The sequence below is a fragment of the Lolium rigidum genome, chromosome 7 (assembly GCF_022539505.1).
Source record: "Lolium rigidum isolate FL_2022 chromosome 7, APGP_CSIRO_Lrig_0.1, whole genome shotgun sequence".
Lineage (NCBI taxonomy): Eukaryota > Viridiplantae > Streptophyta > Magnoliopsida > Poales > Poaceae > Lolium > Lolium rigidum.
This window is the reverse complement of record NC_061514.1, coordinates 317,941,748-317,947,925: the sequence shown is the minus strand read 5'-3', so window position 1 is coordinate 317,947,925 and position 6,178 is coordinate 317,941,748.

Below are 6,178 nucleotides of genomic sequence, written 5' to 3'. Positions count from 1 at the left end.
TTTCTGGTATGCACGTATAGGTCGCGGAGCCGCTCGCGAAGTGGTTTATCGCCCCAGTGTGTGTTTAAACCACCTAGTACGCCGGCGCACATAGCTAGGTCCGCTTCGGAGATTCGTGCCGGACTTCGATACGGGTTCAACTTGGTTAGGTGGCTTCTGGACATTGTTGTCGTGAAGGAGAGTGCGAGCCGTGATATCCACCTGTCGTAAGTGGATCGAGCGGTGCGTGTGGGTACATTTGGGCAACCCCTGCAGGGTGTACATCTTATCGATAAGCCGTGTCCGCGGTTATGGACGACTTGGAGCTGTATGACTCGACCATAGACAACTTACACCTGTTGTTTCGATACTAATAACTTGCATAGTAAGATAGAACAACTTAAATAATAAATGGTTAAAACTTGACAACCGTGTGAGTGCCTTTGTAAGTACTTCCTTGCGAGGGGGGAACGTATCGGCTGTGTTATGTTTGCGTAGTATAGAACTCGTTAGTTTATGCGCTCTCTCACCCTCTCTCGATAGACGATCGTTGTAGAGTGTCTCTATAGGTTTTTAGTGCTTGCGCTGCGCCGCTTAACCCCACCATATTGCCTATGACGTTCCTCTTGCGTCCTCTAAGTCCCCTGCGTGCCTCAAGTACAAAGGACGGCCGGTTGACGAATGCTTATACGTCTTGAAGTCTTGTTAAGTACGAATCGTACTTATTGCTCGCTTCTACGGGATATAACCGGGCAGGTATGAAGATATGTTCGATGAAGACGACGCTAGCAAGGTTACCCTTCCGGCTTGGCTCAGGCGGGGTTATGGACGCCACTGATTATCTTCAGGACTCTTAGTCCAGTTTGTATCTTGTCCGTACTCGGACGTATTTGATCTTCTGTATGATTTGGATCTTTGTATTGTATATTTGTATCTTGACTCGTTGGAGTCGTTGTTGTAAGATATCTGTTTCTTGTGGGCTCTATTGTAATCCTGTTGTAATGTTACCGCTCGTGAATGATTCCACCCGCATCGCGTGCATGCTTCGGCGTGTACGAGGCGCTTGGTGGTGCGTCTCCTAGAATCGATATCGTGCGGATTTTGGCGAATTCGCTGGGATCCTCATGGTACCGGTTTTGGGGCGTCACAAGTTGGTATCAGAGCATCAGGTTGACGATACCCCATAGTCCAGCCTTTAGGATAACCTTGCCAATGGTCGTTGAGTTTAAAGAGTCCAAACTATTTTCTAAAATTCGTTGGATAGTTCTGATTAGTTCTGATTTTTCTCCTTACCTCTATTCTTTCTCGTCTTACCTATGCGTGTTTTGATTCTTCTCTCTTATCTGAGCTTCTGAGTCTTAGGTTTCCACGTGGGTTGGACGATATATGCCTTTCACCTATTAGGTCCGATCTTCGGAGGTCCCGACGAAAACTACATCATCATCAACGGAGCAACAACCCTTGTTAGTGGTGTCGCCCTTTCTACATGGAGCAAGAACTCTTGTTAGTGGTGTCGAGAAGATCAACACTTCGCCAGAAGAAGGTTCCACCTCGAGGTCGGGTGATTGTCAACATGGTACAAGAAGATCCGACAGTTTAACCAACTCCCCCTTAGGTTGACGTGGAATCTCGGGGCGAGATTCCTTGTTAGTGGTGTCGATTGTAGCGGCCCAGGATCATACCCCTAATTAGATTTTGTCTGTGCCTTTTCCTTTTGTGCATCATCATGCAGCATGCATCATATCATCCACAAGTTTTATCAAATAAAAACTATTTTAAATAAAAAGTATTTTGTTTCCCTCTCTCATATGTTTTATAAAATAAACCTCCTCTATGTCTTGTCTTTTAACAAAACTCTAAACCAAAACTATAAAATATATAAACTATTTAAATGTTTCAAATTCCAAATTAAACTATCTTGTTTGGGTTTTATTTAAAAAAAAGGGGATTTGTGAACCAGTTTTAAGAATTAAAGAGAAAATGGTTTTCTAAAACAAACCAAACCCTAACCTCCCCCTTGGGCTCTCTCCCTCTCTGGCCCAACTCTCTTCCTTCTCTTCCCAGCCCAGTCGTACCCCTTCGATCTTTTCTCCCCCCTCCTTGTCGTCATATCCAGAGAGAGCACGAGCATGGCGTGAGCTCCCCCGTCGCTGTCCACCACCTCTGGCTCCCACCTGCTCCTTTCCCCCCTTTTTAATCCCTCTATGCCCCCTCCGAACCCTAGCCGTTCTCCCTCTCTTGCACCGCCACCATCTCTCTTCCCCTTTTCTTCTTCCCTCCCACCAACAGAAACAGAGACATGAGAAAACCCTCTGCCACCATCGTCCTCTCCATGGCGCCGCTGCTCGAGGCCACCCCTCGCCGAGCCAAGGGTACCAAAAGATGCGCCTTGTACTCCTCTTCATCTTGGTGCAAGGAATCGAGCCGGAGTTCGCTCAATCGTCGCCAAATTCGCCGTTTCTTCTCCAACTCCGGCGACCTAATTCGTCAATTCCGGCCGTCTCCGACCTTCTCCGTTGTTTTCGAGCACACCATCGCGTTCCTGGTGAGCTTCCGCGCCCCTTGGACCTCTTCCCCGTCTTCGTCCCGTCCTCTCTTGGTTTACCGGTGTTGACCGCCGTTTCCCTGCAGGTCGTCGTCGACGGCCACACTCCGGTGGTCCTCCGGTGCCGGGTCAGCGACCTTCTGGTTCCCCATGAAGTTCTGCATCTAGCGAACCCAGACGCTCGTACCAGTTCGCCCTGAACCGGCCAGTATGTGCTCGTCCAGATCCTCTCCGCCATGATTCTTTTTATCCAAGGTCTCCGTCTCATCTGGGCTCAAAAGGTTACGTTACATGAACTTGACACGAGTAGACGTCCAGCATAGTGGTTAGTCCCTTGATCCCTGAAGCAGCAGATCTTGTGCTCAAATGCTAGGGGAGGCGAATTACATCAACCTTTTTGTTTCGGCCCAGATCGACCCGGCGCAACTCATCGCCCACGCAGCCCGAAGCCTCCGTCGCCGTTTGCAGCCAGAACTGGGCCGGCCCACGCGCGCCAGACCTTTCCTCCCGCCGGCCAGGTAGCAGGCCAACTCTCAGATCCAGCCCAGTCCCTTTTTGCCTTTTTATTTGTTTTGCAAATTGTCCATTTCATATCTTTCAAACTATAGCTCCAAATAAAAAGTGTTATATATGAAAATTGATCAGAAAAATATGAAGAATCTGAATATGCCATCCATTCATCTGTTTGCATCTCGCATCATGTCGCACGTTGATAGTTATGCATGTTCACCTAACATATATGCGGAGTATTTCGAAGACCGACTAAGGTTTTCCCGCTCCGTTTAATATTGAAGTAGCTCATTCATGCCATGCCTATGCCATGCTAATCAACATTTAAATTGCTGGTAGAAATGCAACTTCAACCTAATTTGTTTGTCCGGGGTTCCGATTCCGATTAATTTGGATAAGTTGCATCGTCGCATCATGTTTGCCATGTCATGCATGCATATCATCATGATCATGCTGATTCTTTTGCCGTAGTAGTAAGATGTGCATCCGTTGGTTGTTGTAGCGCTTTGCTTCTTCCCGGATAGGATCACGAAGTGGTGTTGTGAGATACGACAAGTTCTCCGGATGTTCCTCGGCAAGCTTTAACAGGCAAGCATTTCCCTTATACTCCTGCCCCTGCAGAAGTCGCTCACCTATTTTATTTTGCCTTCTTCCTCATGCTAGCTTTAAGTTGCGTTCTTGTCACGTGTCCCTTCCACTTGTTACCTCAAGCAGCCTATATTGCCTCCACCAACCACCTACGGCTATTGTTTGGTTTCGAGTCTGCCTTGCGAGTCGTAGTGCATGCTAGTGTTGTTTATATCTTGTTACCGTTATTGCTATCTTATCGGTTTATCTGTTGGGGAACATGACACATGGTTTATGGTTATATCTGTTAAAAGTATCATGGTTACTTGTTAATAGTTGTTAGCGGAGGCATCGGTGGGTCAGTTGCCCGTTTTATGACGGCTCACTTGTGTTTCCATGAAATCTAGGACCCGAGTTCTTGTTATCCGTTCCGAGATCGAGCGCTCTAACCACACGTGGGTATGCTTATGGGTCTCCCTTGACCACTACCGGAATCTACGGCTTTGTCCAGTGGCCACAACTAGTTTGCAATGTTTTACCATTTGTTGTTTGCGTGCATGCCGACTTGTTACTTATTTACTTTGGGAAGCCCCTGGGTGCCTTGTATCCCTTGTTTCTGGTATGCACGTATAGGTCGCGGAGCCGCTGCGAAGTGGTTTATCGCCCCAGTGTGTGTTTAAACCACCTAGTACGCTGGCGCACATAGCTAGGTCCGCTTCGGAGATTCGGCCGGACTTCGATACGGGTTCAACTTGGTTAGGTGGCTTCCTGGACATTGTTGTCGTGAAGGAGAGTGCGAGCCGTGATATCCACCGTCGTAAGTGGATCGAGCGGTGCGTGTGGGTACATTTGGGCAACCCCTGCAGGGTGTACATCTTATCGATAAGCCGTGTCCGCGGTTATGGACGACTTGGAGCTGTATGACTCGACCATAGACAACTTACACCTGTTGTTTCGATACTAATAACTTGCATAGTAAGATAGAACAACTTAAATAATAAATGGTTAAAACTTGACAACCGTGTGAGTGCCTTTGTAAGTACTTCCTTGCGAGGGGGGAACGTATCGGCTGTGTTATGTTTGCAGAGTATAGAACTGTTAGTTTATGCGCTCTCTCACCCTCTCTGATAGACGACTGTTGTAGAGTGTCTCTATAGGTTTTTAGTGCTTAGCGCGCTGTCGCTTAACCCCACCATATTGCCTATGACGTTCCTCTTGCGTCCTCTAAGTCCCCTGCGTGCCTCAAGTACAAAGGACGACTGGTTGACGAATGCTTATACGTCTTGAAGTCTTGTTAAGTACGAATCGTACTTATTGCTGCTTCTACGGGATATAACCGGGCAGGTATGAAGATATGTTCGATGAAGACGACGCTAGCAAGGTTACCCTTCCGGCTTGGCCTGGGCAGGGTTATGGACGCCACTGATTATCTTCAGGACTCTTAGTCCAGTTTGTATCTTGTCCGTACTCGGACGTATTTGATCTTCTGTATGATTTGGATCTTTGTATTGTATATTTGTATCTTGACTCGTTGGAGTCGTTGTTGTAAGATATCCGTTTCTTGTGGGCTCTATTGTAATCCTGTTGTAATGTTACCGCTCGTGAATGATTCCACCCGCATCGCGTGCATGCTTCGGCGTGTACGAGGCGCTTGGTGGTGCGTCTCCTAGAATCGATATCGTGCGGATTTTGGCGAATTCGCTGGGATCCTCATGGTACCGGTTTTGGGGCGTCACAGTGATCTAGTTGAATATCATCTTTGTGCTACTCTAGTGATGTTATTAAAGTAGTCTATTCCTCCTCCATGATGTAATGTTGACAGTATGTGCATCATGTAGTACTTGGTATAAGCTATGATTGTGATCTCTTGTAGATTATGAAGTTAACTATTACTATGATAGTATTGATGCGATCTATTCCCCCTTTCATAGCCTGACGGTGACAGTGTGCATGCTATGTTAGTACTCGGTATAATTGCAATGGTCTATCATGCACTCTAAGGTTACTTAAATATGAACACCGAATGTTGTGGAGCTTGTTAACTCCGGCTTGAGGGAGCTCTTGTAGCCCTACACAATGAATGGTGTTTGTCATCCAACAAGAGAGTGTAGAGAAAGTAGTATTTGTTTATTCGGTTATGTGATCAATGTTGAGAGTGTCCACTAGTGAAAGTATGATCCCTAGGCCTTGTTTCCAAGCACTCTGAAACTCCGTTTATTCTACTGTTCATTTGCATGTTTACTCGCTGCCATCTTTATTTCAGATTGCTATTACCACTCATATTCATCCATATCACTTGCATCTCACTATCTCTTCGCCGAACTAGTGCACCTGTACATCTGACAAGTGTATTGGGTGTGTTGGGGACACAAGAGACTTCTTGTATCATAATTGCAGGGTTGCTTGAGAGGGATATCTTTGACCTCTACCTCCCTGAGTTCGATAAACCTTGGGTGATTCACTTATGGGAAACTTGCTGCTGTTCTACAAACCTCCGATCTTGGAGGCCCAACACCTGTCTACGGGAATAGAAGCGTGCGTAGACATCGACTTTTCCACCGGGCGGCCCGGTCCGGC